Consider the following 14637-nt stretch of genomic DNA (forward strand, 5'->3'; position numbering starts at 1 on the left):
CCAGAAATATTTTTATATAATTTTACATTATTTACATCCTATGAAAAACTGGACTGGCCTCTGATAAGGAGAAAAGATGACATAAGTGTCCTGATAAAAACTAACCTGTGCCTCCCAGAAATCTGTGACCTTATAATCAGCAGAATAGCTATCTGCAGATCTGCTGTCTCTTTCTTGCTGCTTGAATTTCATTATAAAAGCAGAGCAGACCCAGAATGGAGCTGGCACCAGAATTGGACAGACTGTGACAGTTTTACCCACCTTACTCTACAGGGTGTTCCCTGACTTGAGTGAGCCAATTCAGTAGGAGTCTGGATTTAGTGTGAATGAAGGTACTGTAAATTTCACTAAAAGTGAAGGCACTTTTGCATTGTTATAAAATAATTCTAACTTTAACTTGAATTTATAGATTAACTGTCCAGATGAGTGAGACAATGTAGTAGCACCTCTTGCACCATCACCTATAAAGAGAATGAGAGGTTATTAAACTCAACTGCAAATGTCTGAGCTCCTGGGAAACCAATCCCACACAAGACCACCTGATAGAATGCAGCAGTAGATAACCTAGTAACTAGAATGGAAAAAGAATAGACAACAAATTTATAACCCTAGTTATTTGCAACCCAACTGAAAATCAGGACCATTAGGAGTAGTCCACATCAAAGATGAGCCCTGATATATATATATATATATATATATATATATATATATATATATATATATATATATATCAGCATCAGTAAAGTAACCAATTTAGGTGATGCCACTGCCACCCAAACACAGTGGATCTTCTTAGAATTAAAATTAAATTATTTTTGAGGAGAAATTCTGAAATACTTGGTTAAGTTCTGGTGGGTTTTTTTTCCCCACTTGCAGTATTCACCAAATGAAAAGAGTAGAGAAACTAAAACTGACCATTCATTTGGTGTTTCTGGTTGAGAGCAGAAGAAGGAAGGAGAACTTATTCTCATGAGGTTTCCAGCAGATTTCACGTCAAAGAGGTTAGAATAGTTTGAATAAACGCCACATAAACATCTGGGGCCAGATTCATGGGATATTCCAGCTGCTTTGGAGCAATTCAGTGACACAAAGCAGCAGTAAAAACCACTTTACTGGCCATTTAAGTCAAGTTTATGGCTGCTTTGCATTCCCAGAGCAGCTCAAAACAGCCAATACCATTGAAACTTACTCTGAATTTCTGGGCTTTGAGCTGAGCTGCAACCTGACTCCAAAATCCTCTAATGTGTCCATTTCTACTTGACATAACATTCCAGCTCAGCATGTGTCTGCTCATCACCACCTTGTTTGCAGTTAAAGAAACATAGTATTTTCTTACTAATTAAATTATTTATCAGGATGCACATTGTAAATTCAGTCCCTGTAATATGGCATAGCTCTTGCTGGTATCAAACTATCAGATTTGCACTGAGTTTCCCAAATCTCAAGACTGAAGCTTGCCAGGCTTGCCCTGTCCTGCCATGGAATTTTCTTGACCAGTTGGCAGATTTGCTTCTCTTGATTTTTCTTTAGCATTAAGTTGTCTAATTTGGTTGATTTGTTTTACTTTTGTTTATCTTTATATGGTATAAGGTTTATACCCCTATGATTTATATTTTACAACTCCAGTATCCATAACGATGCAGTGTATAGAAATCCAGGCCTGGTGTGGTGGCAGAGGAGTGGAGAGAGGATGCAGTGTGGAGGATTGCCTCCATGGGATGATAAGAAATGTGTACACAGACTTGTTACTCCAGACCCACAGCTGTAAGCAACTAACCTACAGTCAGTGAAAGAAATGCACACCTGGGGCTGGAAACAACTGGGTTTAGGTATAACTGAGAATAAAGACATAACATCTAGGCACATATTCAGCAAATTTGGACATAACTTAAAGCTGCAGACCTATGAGAAAAGAGCAAATATGTAATTATAAGTTAGCAGGCATATATAAGCTCCCTCATTGAAGAAGAGAAAAGCAATGAGATGAACATAACGTTTCTTCAAGTGAATGGCTAGAAGCTGAAAAGCATTGCTCCAACATGCTTAAGAGCAAACTTCCAACCAAACTTGGGACCAAGAGGAGAAGGAAAATATTGAGCATAATATCAGAAAAAAATGTGGAAACTAAGCATGCACATAACATTTTTTTTCTATATTGTTATTATTAATAACTTTCTGTACTTTCTGTACTAAAATATTCTTTTCTGAAATTAAATTTGCATAAAAGATTAATGGATTATACTGAAAATATTTTAGACGTTACAATAATTAATTCTTGGCTTTATATATAAAGTCTTCTTTTTTTTTTTTTTTTTGCTCACGTACAGTATTGTGTGCATCACAACACATATAAAAATAATTGTGATCAACAACCACCTACCAGGATTTTGCAGAAATGCATTATTGAATATTCTTGAAGACATTGCATATTATAATCATGAATACCATGAGTACCATTAACCGAATGTAGTAGGAGGGCTAAATGAAAAAAGGTGAGGAAATTAATAAGCCTGTACTTAGAGCAAGGTTTGTATTTTACAAGATAAATAAGACTTGGATCTCCATACCACCTGTGAAGAGTAGAAAAGTCATGAAGGACCAGTCAGTCATTCATTAGGTGAAGCAGGAGTCTCTGGAACTATAGCATAATGGTGTTGGCTGCAGAAGTTAAATTAACATTACACCAGGAGCCATATATTTCCTGGTTTTTCAGTGCTTCATTTAGCAACCTTAATATTCTTTTAACCACAGGTATTTAGTGTAATGTATATACAATATCTGTTTTCTCATTAGTTTTTTGTTTTTTTTCCTTTTCTGCCTGTCCCTTAATAGGGATGGATGGAGCAATTAAAACACAGCTTCACTTCAGAGCATACTGCAAAACCCAGGAGGAGCTTCTGCCTCTCAGAGTGCCAGAGGGCATAGCTGGCAGCAGCTGTGCCATTTCTTCCAAAAATGTTATAGATATATTTATGTATATACTTTTATGCAGCTAATTATTTCAGATGGACACTCAAAAGGAAGCAGAAGCTATGACCTGATTTATTCTAAAATGCCTTTAGTGTTTACTAGTATATTACATTACAGCCAAAATAGATTTTACAAAGGAAGGTGAAGGTAAAAGGGGGCAGATTCCTTAATCTCCACAACCTCAGAATATCTGTAAGGAAACGCCCCATTATCTTGTCATCATTATCCCTGCATACAAGTTTGTCTAACAATATACTCCCATTTCTGAGCCAATTTTCACTAATTATTTTTCCTCTCTTTTCTCTCATTGCCTTTTTAAATATGCAAGAAGTTGATTTCAGTCCTCATTTTCAACTTGAATAATTTGAAATTCAATACAGTGTATGTACATTGCCTGTTTGCAATGTACATGCATTGCAGAGGAATAAATGTATACCATATATCATCAAAAATGTATACATCTTAATATCAATTATGTACAAATTTGATGTAGTACATGTAAAACCCATTCTGCTTTTCAGTGGAAAGTTGGCTTCCTCCAAATCCCAAAAAAGACATCTTGGACAGACCGGTGGATTAATTTACCCTGTGTTTCAATTTAATATATTTCTTAGGCAATGAGCTGCATTGTAGGCAGTGATGCATTGTAGAAATCTCATCAAGATGAAAATCACAATTAGAAGAGCATAGGAGTGTAAGCTACAAAAAAATGCAGGTCCTCTGTTTCTATAGAGTATCTTAGGCAGACACAGGTTCATGTTCACTTAATCTGAAATAAAGAATCACCTTGCATCTCTTAGGTGAAAAAAATGTTTTCATTTGAGCTATTCTAATTCCTCAACTAAATATCATAATATGTCACTTCCTACTTATAGCATAGTGAACAATTCCCAACTTTTATTAAAAATTATATTTTGATAAAAGTTTGTTTACAATGTCACATTAAAAATTCACAGCCAACTCTATATTTGATTTATAACCAATGTCACAGCAGATTTCAATCTATATCAGTAAAAGATAGATAACTGAAAGTAATGATGTATTTTCCACAGATTTGCTTTAATTTGGTTTATTAATTAATTAAAGTTAATAAGATTCTTCCCTTCTACTTCCTTTATCAACCTTACTACTTATCCATTTATCACATTTTGCCATATTAAAACATGAAGTTTTCTGTGGAGGGCTATGAGGGTTTAGGTTGTTGGAGAAGTGGGACAAATTATTTTGTTTTGCAGCCAAGATCCCTCAGTATTTCTATAGTCTTTGCTCCTCTAGTTGTTTTTATGGTTCCAAGAGCAAGAATAATGAAAGAAAGAAAATACACAACCAGTGGTACTCACTTATTTTAAGATGCTTCTTTTTCTACAGCACAAAAAAAAACAACCATGAGCCTCATAAATATGACACAGAAGACAGTATTTTAGTACATTTCATGCTCTATTATCTTATTTAGTGATGCATCAGATTTTAAAATTAATGTAACAATACCATTTACTTAAATAAACCATGCCACAAACACAGGGAAAAGCCATTGAGAAGGATTAGCACGAAGACAGCATTTAGGATGTCTTTGTTAGCACAGTATATTACATTTAAAAATATACAAAGTAAAGAACATCATGTTTGCTTTTTTATCATTAGCTATCTGATAGGCTATTTATTTCAGAAAATAGTGATTGAATACTAGCTGCCAGGTAATAAGCTTTCTCTAGTCTGTTATAGGAATTAAATTATCAGCAATCAGTAGTGCTCCTGGTAGCCATGTATTATTATGTATACAACACACTAACTGTCCTTTAAATCAAGATGTATCTTTTAATCAGAAGCGTGTTCTTTCCATAAAGAATTCAAAGGTAGTTCAAGTCCAAAACAAGTTAGAAAAAAACAAAAAGGCCAACTCATCCATGACTTAGCATGACTGGAGCTGTCACAGTGGTTTTTATTTCTAGCAAAGCACTCAGTGGTTGCTGTGTGGTGCAGATCCCTGGGCAGACTTGGGGCTCTGTGAGACAGTCATTCTGTGCTGCCTTAGAGGTTTAGCAGGAATCATCCAGCAGGCTCTGTGCTCCACTGCATCCTCCTCAATAGCTTCACTAATGAAAGGGTCAGTCATCTTTTTGGATGTACCATATTGCCTTTTTCTTCCTCAAAGAAGAGGTTAAGCCTTTTGATATGAGCTCAGGAGAGGCCAAGATATTCTTACTTAAACAGCAGCAAAATAGCTTCACCAAAGGCCTTTGTAGGAAGCAAGGTAAATGTAGAAAGAGCTGGGATTTGTGAGCCAATACATGGGGCAACTTCATTACTACTTCCTCAAGTACTGCCAGCTGAGAGACCACAGTGTCCAGCTACCAGCACACCCAGATGGACAAAAGAGCAGGCGTCTTTCTGTATCTTTTCTAATGATAAAGGGCATATTAAAGCTGTGTAACTCATGTTTATTTGATGCAACATCTTGCAAAGTCTTATTTGCAATTCTCTGTCTTTATGTGTGTAAAAATTCATCTAGGGAAGAAATACAAGAGAACCTGGACTGAACACAGAATCTGCCTATGCACATCTTTGTCATATCTACCCTAAACAGATAATACCTATGATGAAAAAAACCACAAGCCACAGATGCCAGATATGCATAAAATAAACCCAAAACTCATAGTTTTGAGGCATGCAACAGGAAGGATTACTTCCAACTTCCTCATTAATCATCCCCTAAATACTACCCACTTGTGTCTGTCAGGGATAGAATACCAGACTAAATGGGTAATTTCAACTATTCCCTTGTTCTTGAGACTTGATCTTAAGATATTCTCCAAGACAGTCAAAACTTGACAGGACAAGGACCCAAACAACCTTTTAGGGGGTTGGAGGGCTGGACCAGAGGAACTGCAAAGGCTCCAACAAAAATTATTCTGCGATTGTGATGTCATCCTATATGATTTTTCCTGTGTAAGAGATTATTTTCTACACCACTCACATTGACTTCTTCTTTAAGGACAGCAAGAGAAAGGGATCAAGAAAGGTCAGAGTGGTGTGCAGTCAACACTCTGACCCTTATCAGCCATTTATCACCTCAGGAACTCCCACCCTTATTTCATGGGCGGCAGTGCACCAAAAGAAATCACAAAATGGCCAGGGAAAAACACAAGGTGTCAAAACACCTAGTCCAATCTTTCCCCATCTTTGAAAACTTCCAGTTTCTGGAGCAGCCATAAGAGAGCAACTGACTTTTCATGCTGTGCACCCCAGTCACCTCCTCTGAGAATCCCCCTGCATGACATTTACTTTAATAGGTCTAATTATAAGGAAATGCAATTTTCAGTCAGAACCGAAGAACCAGTAGGTTTTCTTCTTTAACATGCCAACCAGCTGTTTTGAAAGGTACTTCTCTAATCTCTTTCCTTCCACATGTTCAAACAGATGAAAGTAATTTTGTGCTCAACTGTCTATAAGTAATTAGACTGGGATGTAAAGGAGACTTTATGTATCAGTTCAGAAAGAGCTACACTCTTAGCATACAGAATAATTATTAGCAATCTTCTTCATCTGTAAGGTATACCTTATGCATTTTACATGAGTTCCCATTATTAACATAACCTGACTATCAAAGCTCCATTGAAACTGGTGTCTTCTTTTTCATGTAACTGACTGAAATTCCCCAGAAATACAGTAATTTGAAAACAGCAATGCTGATGATTTGTTTCAGCTGTAATTTGTTATTTTTTTCCTCTTCTTTGTTGTTATCCCAGTAAAGACCTAAACCAGTGGGGCTCCAATATACACAAACAAGTGTTCTGCTTTTGCTACAAGATGGATATTAATATTCAGTGAGGACCCTAGAATGCTGCCTTTTGTCAGTTTTCTGGGCTAAATTCCCTTAATCTTTTTAATTAGGAGGTCACAAAAAGAATACTTTATTGGGAAACAAAATGTGTGTTCTAAAGATAGGTTCAATTAAATCTATGAATTTACTAGAAACGATGACAGTAGAATACTTCAGAATCTGCCTCTGAACTGTGCTTGGCATGTCTGTAAACAGGGTAGGCAATTACTGAAACGTCAGATGGGTAGAAACATCTTCTGAACAATAGCTATTTAAAAAGTTGGAACATCTTTCACAAGAAAAGTTAGAGCTTCAGGACTGGGACTATACTCAGCATAAGGAAAGCCAGAGAAAAACCACACAACATCCCAGGACTTACAACCCTGCACATAGGCACAGGCAAAACTGAATCAGGCTGGAAGGGATTCAGTAAAAGGCAAGGTGTTATGTTTTCATCCCATATGGCAAACATTTTTTGAAAGCAGATTGTTTCCTCAAACATATCCCTCACTTCACAGCTACATACCATGACCACATCTTCTCATGAAATAAAGTCCCAATGTTCTTAGAAATAGAATATCATTTTAGTTTCTTTAGAATCACAAGGCATCCTCAGAAAGTAAAGGCTGACTCTGGTGGCTTTGTCACCAAAGATGGAGGAGAGATTGTTAATTGCCAAAGACAGATCTGCATCATGAGAGCAGTGATAGAGAGGCCAAAAGCACTTGTTCTCTTGGTCACTGACAAAGAAGCAGTATTTTGCCCAAGAAAACATCAGAAGGACTTGGCGTAACCTTCAAGGACTACAAGCATTACACATCAATGCAAGTAACTCAGATGCTTTGTGTCTCTCCCCAAAGTAAGGCACACTCTGTGGCCACAACCAGAAGTGAAGCAATTTTCATTTGCTGTTTTGACTGACAGAAACTGTACTCTACAGATGTGTTAGAACAGCCAGCTCCTGCCCTGAAGAGCTGATTTTCTAAACAGACTGAAAAGCAGCAAAAGACCAAAATGAAACTGAAAAGCAAAGTGAAGATATATTCATTTCTTATACAACATGTTACAGCTATGAGAAGTTGTCCAGCAGGACAAAGTCAGGGCATTTTTCTGTCAAATCCATGTCATGATGAAGGTACGTCAACAAAACCCTGTCATACTGAATCAAAATATTATCCCCCTGCAGCTCAGTCCAGTCTGGCCAGCCATACAGTGAAGAGTAAGAATAGCAATACACCAGACATGAAGATCTTCAATGTGCTGAGAAAGGCTCGAGAAAAGCCTTGAGCTGGACTTAGCCCACTTCTAAATGGCCTTGTGAGGGAAGCAGGAGATGCACAGCTTAAGGGGTTAAGCGGGTGGCAGAACACATGGCACATTCACTACCAACTCCCTAAAAGCAGACACACAGTCTAGTCAGTCTGTTCCTGACTAAGCATCCAAGATACTTATTCTGTTTGCTAGCTAGATGTGTGCACCTCTGGTACATATCCTAGAAGAAAACACAACAGCAGCAGGACACAGCCTGTCTGAAAGAAAGACAGCTCTTCACAAGACTGACTTTTAAAATTAGAAGTTGTGTAGTGAAAGGATCCACCATGAACCAAATGAAAATATTTTGATATGTTACCATATGATGCAGGGGAAAAGGAAGTATTATACTTGCACAGTTTGTATCAACAAGGGTAAATAATGCTTCAGATTTAACTTTCAGATAGAAAATAAGTTACTACTCACTAGGCAGGAAAGGATGGGTTGAGATGATGACAGCATCAGGCACATATTTTTCCATTAGAAATCAATTAATCTTTGCCTGGCCCAGAGTTCAAGTCATGTGACTGCATGACCTAATGCATTCAAGACTGCAATGTAAGTGTCCCATGGAGGCACAGAATATGGAAAGAGAAAGGGCTGGAAGTGTGGTTATATCATGTGTTCTTGACCTTCATATTATTTGTTTTCTTAGAGACCAAAAGTGTGTATGATAAATTGCAAATGCTCTCTCTGCAATTGCTCAAAATAATTACTTCCATGTAATGTATTAAAGATGTTCTTGGATATTTAAAGAACTTAGGAAGAAGTCCATTCTCACTTTCTCTGGATTGTCCTTACTAGGTTATTACTTTCCTCTTGGATGTTACAGAAAGCATAATAGAAAATATCACAATAGCCAGATATATAAAATCATTACATTGATAGAGGTCAAAATTATTCATCACTTTCATCTGAATACAGTTTTTGTGTTTTGATAGGTTATTCTCATTGATTCTAGGAAGCAATGTTATTGTTTATGTCCATTATTACTTGACTTTTGGTAAAAGCCTGGTTTTGTGGTGAGCACCGAACTGTGCAGGTATTTTTCATCATTAATGATGAAATGGTCACCAGAGATCTGGAGATTTGTTCCCACTGTACCTTGTCAAAAAGAAAATTAATATACTGGTGCACATTTCCTAAGCATGGGGAGGTGTCAAAGAGACCCCCAAGAATCTCTTCACAGGGTCTGCACTCAGCTGGCTATGCCCTATCATACATCTATACTTACAGGAACAACAGGGACAAAGGACCTAAAATCTATTACCCTAAAAAATTGCTGCCAAAGGCAGAGTGAGAAGAGGACCAAAACAAGGCAAGATCTTGCCACTCCAAGGGACTACCTGACACAGCTGTTCAGTCACACTAGAAGGAGCATGGCAAGCCTCTGAAACAATACAGCCATCCTGAAAGAAACTTACCACTGTGGGGATCTTCAAAAATCATTAGGACCCTCTGAGAAAAGAGGTGCTGGAAAAGGAAACTCAAAGAAACAAAGGACAAATAAATAAAACATAACCCCAGTTAAGGAAGACCCCATGGCTGACAAGGACTTCATTAGTCAGAGTTGATTTTACACAAAAGTGCTTAGCTGCTGTGTGGATGCTGTAAAATGGGCAGAAAAATTACAAAATACACCACATATATCATGACATGCCTGTGACCATTCAGCCACGTCAGACTTATTTTAATGTTGGATGGCACACAGAAACTCATTTAAAATACTGGGCATATACAGTGTGAGTAAATTGCTTAGAGTAAGGTGAGTAGGTCAATAAAATGAGAAATATAAAAGCTGTGGGTAGGAGAATAAATGTAAGTTATAAGGGAAAAATAATTTTTTCCTTGATACAGACCTCGAGTACTAACTGCTCTATCTAGATAATATCCTAATAAGCTATGTGTGGTCTCTGAGGATATTTTTCATTATTTAAAAATTCATTTTATTTTAAAATATGGAATCTTTGTTTATTGTAACCTAGTAGAAGAGGCTCTGCAGATAGGTCCTGCAGATACTCATTTTTCTTAGGATTATTCTTTGCCAGAGAATGAGTCATTCATGTTCCTTTTTTTTCTTCCTTCGTGTTGTGGCTTTTCCTTGTGTATATTCATTTTATATTATATGAATTATACCAAGAATGTACATAATGGGAATACATCTCATGTTGGAGAAAAACTGTGGACTTTTTTTCATTCTTTTAACTGAGGGTCTGTGACTGTTTATTTTGTTTTCCCTAAATTCTATGAACAGTCACCATGATTTTATGAGCTTTCCATTCACTACACTTTGAAATATATAAATAGAATTTGAAACAATGAGCAAGATTCACCAGGAGGCTCTGACTGCCTGATGCTAGCATAATGAGTGGATGCATCCCTAAGCCCCCCTTATGTTGGCTCAAAACCAAATTATGACCTCTGACCCCATCCAGTAATTCCAACAGGTTTGCTCCCATGTTAAAACAAAAGTCTTCAAGTGGTCACTTGGATTAGAGATTCAAGTCTGTGTGTCCCTATGCCCCATGCTCACTGCTCATAACCATCCAAAAACAGAATTAGATGGACAGTGGTGTCTTCTCCGTTTCAGGTCAGAAAATGATCTCTTTTCTGTAAATTTCACAAGGCATCAGAGCAAAGTATCTATTATCCCTGCTCAATCCCAAGAAGCAAAATAATGCAGAACATAAAAAATGCAAACAGAACTTTCCATTAGACTCCCATCTCCTGACAGTAAAATTCATCTGTGTGACATAACTAAACTACCTTGCCTTTTGAAGATTCTCAGCTATAATAATCCTCAGCCAGATCACACAAACTGAGATCCTACACTGCAACATCTCAAGGGAGGATTTCTGGTGCTCTTACTAAGGAAATTAGGGCAATGAAGGAAGTGGGCAGTGCAGATGGGCTCCTTTCTTCCGTGGGAGAGAGCTGGAGACAAGAAAAAGTTACACAGTAATACTCTTGCTTCAAGCCATCTAGCTGTGGGCAAGCAGACAGGCCCATTTTTATTTCTGTTGAGGAACTTGTCTCAGCTATTGATGATGATAGCAGAGTTGTGGAAATAAAACAACCAGGTACCAGCGCTGTTTCTTTGTTCTCAGTAGGGTAATAAATACAAGTACCTTCCCTAGTAAATAAACAGACTGTTGAAGCAATTATTTTGATCCCCGTGAAAGCCCCATGTTCAAAAAGCATTAACTCTTGATTGCTCCATTATGGGTTCAATCTCTTTCCAGATCACATAGTTGATCTCCTCGCTAAGTCTTGATCAGTGCTGTACTTAATTGTGAGGAACGGTCTGAAAGAAAGTATTGCCAGTTCATACTAACCTCCAGAGTTCAAAGGAGGGATATGCTTCCTCTCAGTTGTTTGAATGTTCACTCTCCAGGTTGTCTTTGAAATTCACTTTGCTTCTTAAAGTTTGTTTTGTTTGGGCTATTTTTTTCCCTGTAGAACACAGCCCATAAAGAATTCAGAAGAAAACAAACTGTCGTGAAGAAAAAACCTAGAGCAAAACCATAGCATTTTCTCTATATTGAATACTTTGCTGTCTACTGTGTTCCCTCTCTGTCACTTGAAATATTGTTCCTCCCTGGGAAAAAAAATATTTTTAACACAATTTTTAAGCAGCTTGGTTTTATTGAGAAAGGTGATGATGAGGTAGTGGTAATATGAGTCAGACTGAGTGCTTTCATGTGTCATGTCTCATCCAGAATTCTGGTGTTTTTTTTTTTTTCCTCTGAGAATGCATTTACAAAGAATGTGCTTTTCTCATCTTCATTTGTGCACACTACAAGAAACACCTCATTATTTGATAAGTTGGCAACTGTCTGTGCCCAGGACTGAAAAACAGACTTCTTGGAAAGAGGTGTTTCTGGAAAAATTGCACAAAACCTACTCAATGAATGAGTAAAGATAAGTGTTAGCAGTCTCTCTGCTTTCACTTTACCCACATTTCCTTAGAAGAGTTCTCTTTGATAATTGTTGCTAGAATGCATCACGATCCCACGAGGCTCTGCAGGACATCAAGGTTTTGTCTCACTATTAAGAAACTCTACTTACATGCATCCATTCCAACTTCAGTCACCTAACAGAAGTCCCTACCCTGGGAGCTCCTCCATGTAGACCTCCTGCTAGTGGAAAGGAGATTGTCATCTTCACAGTCAAAATTAAAACTTGGGAGAGCTCAACCATTTTCCAGAAGTACATGTTTCTCTCCATTTACTGTGGAGGGGATCTCAGCACACTAACCAATCTTAAGCAATTCAATTATGTGTCTAAAATTACAGATGGCATAAAATCTACCCAAATTACGTCCTGACAAACTGAGGGAAGATGTTAAGTACCACCTATGCAGGCAGGTGGATGAGAAGCACCAAAGAGTGAATACTAGAGAACACTGAAAAGACAAAATCCACGTGCAGGCTATGATTGTAAGGCATTTCTCATTGGTTTCTCAGCCTGCCAAAGTCAGCTTCTGAAATGATTAGTTGCCTCTTTCTTTGGTCCTCACTTGCAAAATGAGGCAAAAACCCTCCCTTCTCTAACAGTAAGTACATAATACATCACAATATGGAATACGGGGAAGTCCTATGGCAAGAGGTTTGAATGGGAACAGGCATCTACATTTCCTTAAAATAGATGGATAAAATAGAACCATAGCCCTACAAAACAGGTTTATTGCAGCATTTCAGGAGTACATGAAATATTCTTAAAGTAATAAAGGACAAATGATGCCTTCAACAGCACCCTCTTCTCAAAGAGGGTACCTGCAACACCACACTCTAATCAGAGCTAAACACAGACATGAGCTGGCCCAGGGTATATATAAGCCAATGTAAATTATATGTCATGGGCTATATAGGAAAAATATCAGTAGTGGGGGATGGGAAAAGGAGAGGGAAATTCCATCTTCATATTTATTTTGCTTCATAAATATTCATTCCCCCTATGACCCTTTCGTGTCCTGGCACAGCCTGTGCTGTTTTTCATTTTATCATTAAAGAATGTCACATCATAAACAACCAGTTCCAGCAGACATGCATAAAATCTCACACTCAGCCAAGCCCATAACTTTCCATGAGTAATCAAATGTTCTATGCAATAATTTTTAAGCTGTTAATTATGCATTATTTGATCAGCTTGTATGTTCATGCTAGACACCTGATTAGCAAACACTACAGTGTTTATTAATTTTTCTTCCATTTTTGGCTGGTTATCTATCTATCTATCGATCTATCTATCTGTCTATCTATCTATCATCTATCTTCTGTTTATGTGTTCCCTACTATGACAGTGTCAAAGTAATTTCTATGTGTTTAAAAACAGAAACAACACTGTATTTCTTCATTTCTGTTTTTGCTTTCTTTTTTCAGTTTGATTAGTACATAGGGTTGTCAATTAAACTCATTTCACTTTGAGATCAAACAAGTTTTTTACAGTAAATGACTATGAATTTTGAAACCTAAGGTTAAAAATATCTGACTTCTGCATTTATTCCTGAAAAAGCAGGAGCCACCTTGGTCATCTTGAGGGAGACAGAAGGTTCTGCAGTGTTACTGCTCCATCTCTTGAGGACACACTTCTTGGGATCTTCCCCTGCTAAATAAAATCTTGCTGGATCAGTGCATCTTTCTTGCCATGAGAGTTTCTGATTATCTCTTAGGAAGAGAAAGGACCTTCAGTCATCCTGGACAGCTTCACACCATAGATACACCATAGTTTATTCTACATTTAATGCCAGGACATAATAATTTCATAAGCAAAATGGGCAAGTGCATTGAGGTTTCTTCACCCCTATCATCTTCATATCCCAGTAGCATTCTGCACCCCTAAAGCACACAAAAGCTTCACATCAGCTTAGCTATCTGAAGATAAAGCTGTTTAATACAGGGAGAACATTGTGCAGGAGGTACAGTCTTCAAGCACCTGTTCTCGGAATTCTTTTGGCATAACTTTAATCAGTTGCTCTTAGCTGAAGACACACACAAAAAGTGTGTTGATCACTCAGCACTGTTCTCTGATTCACTGAAGTGTTATTGCTGAACTCATCTTCTGGCTTTCCCTATGCACAAACACAAAGAAGAAAGAAAAAACAGGCCTGCCCTGCTCCCATGATAGTGGCAGTCTAAAATGAAGGCATAACATTCATTTAGCACCTCTTTAGAAGAGCTAAATGGATTTTGTAAATTCCATTGGTAAATTAGTGCTAGTGTTATTCACATAAATCCTGCCATTAAAATGATTTACATCAACTGTAGCATTATTAATGTTCAGTAAATTAGGTCCATAAAATGACATTTGCTGTGCCATTAACTGAAGATAATCCACAAAGCTCATTTCTAACCCCTTTTATGTTTTTATAGTGTCCTTCATAAACACTACTGGAGCTCTCTGAGATGCATGCAGTCATCAGTATATTGATGGCTCTGACACAGCATACGCTTCAGATCAATTACTGAATCAGGAGACTAATTTAAACAATTTTACTTGTGGTCAGAAAAAGATTCATTATTTATGAGTGCAAACAA

The sequence above is a fragment of the Lonchura striata genome, chromosome 1 (assembly GCF_050655825.1).
Source record: "Lonchura striata isolate lonStrDom1 chromosome 1, ASM5065582v1, whole genome shotgun sequence".
NCBI classification, from domain to species: Eukaryota; Metazoa; Chordata; class Aves; order Passeriformes; family Estrildidae; genus Lonchura; species Lonchura striata.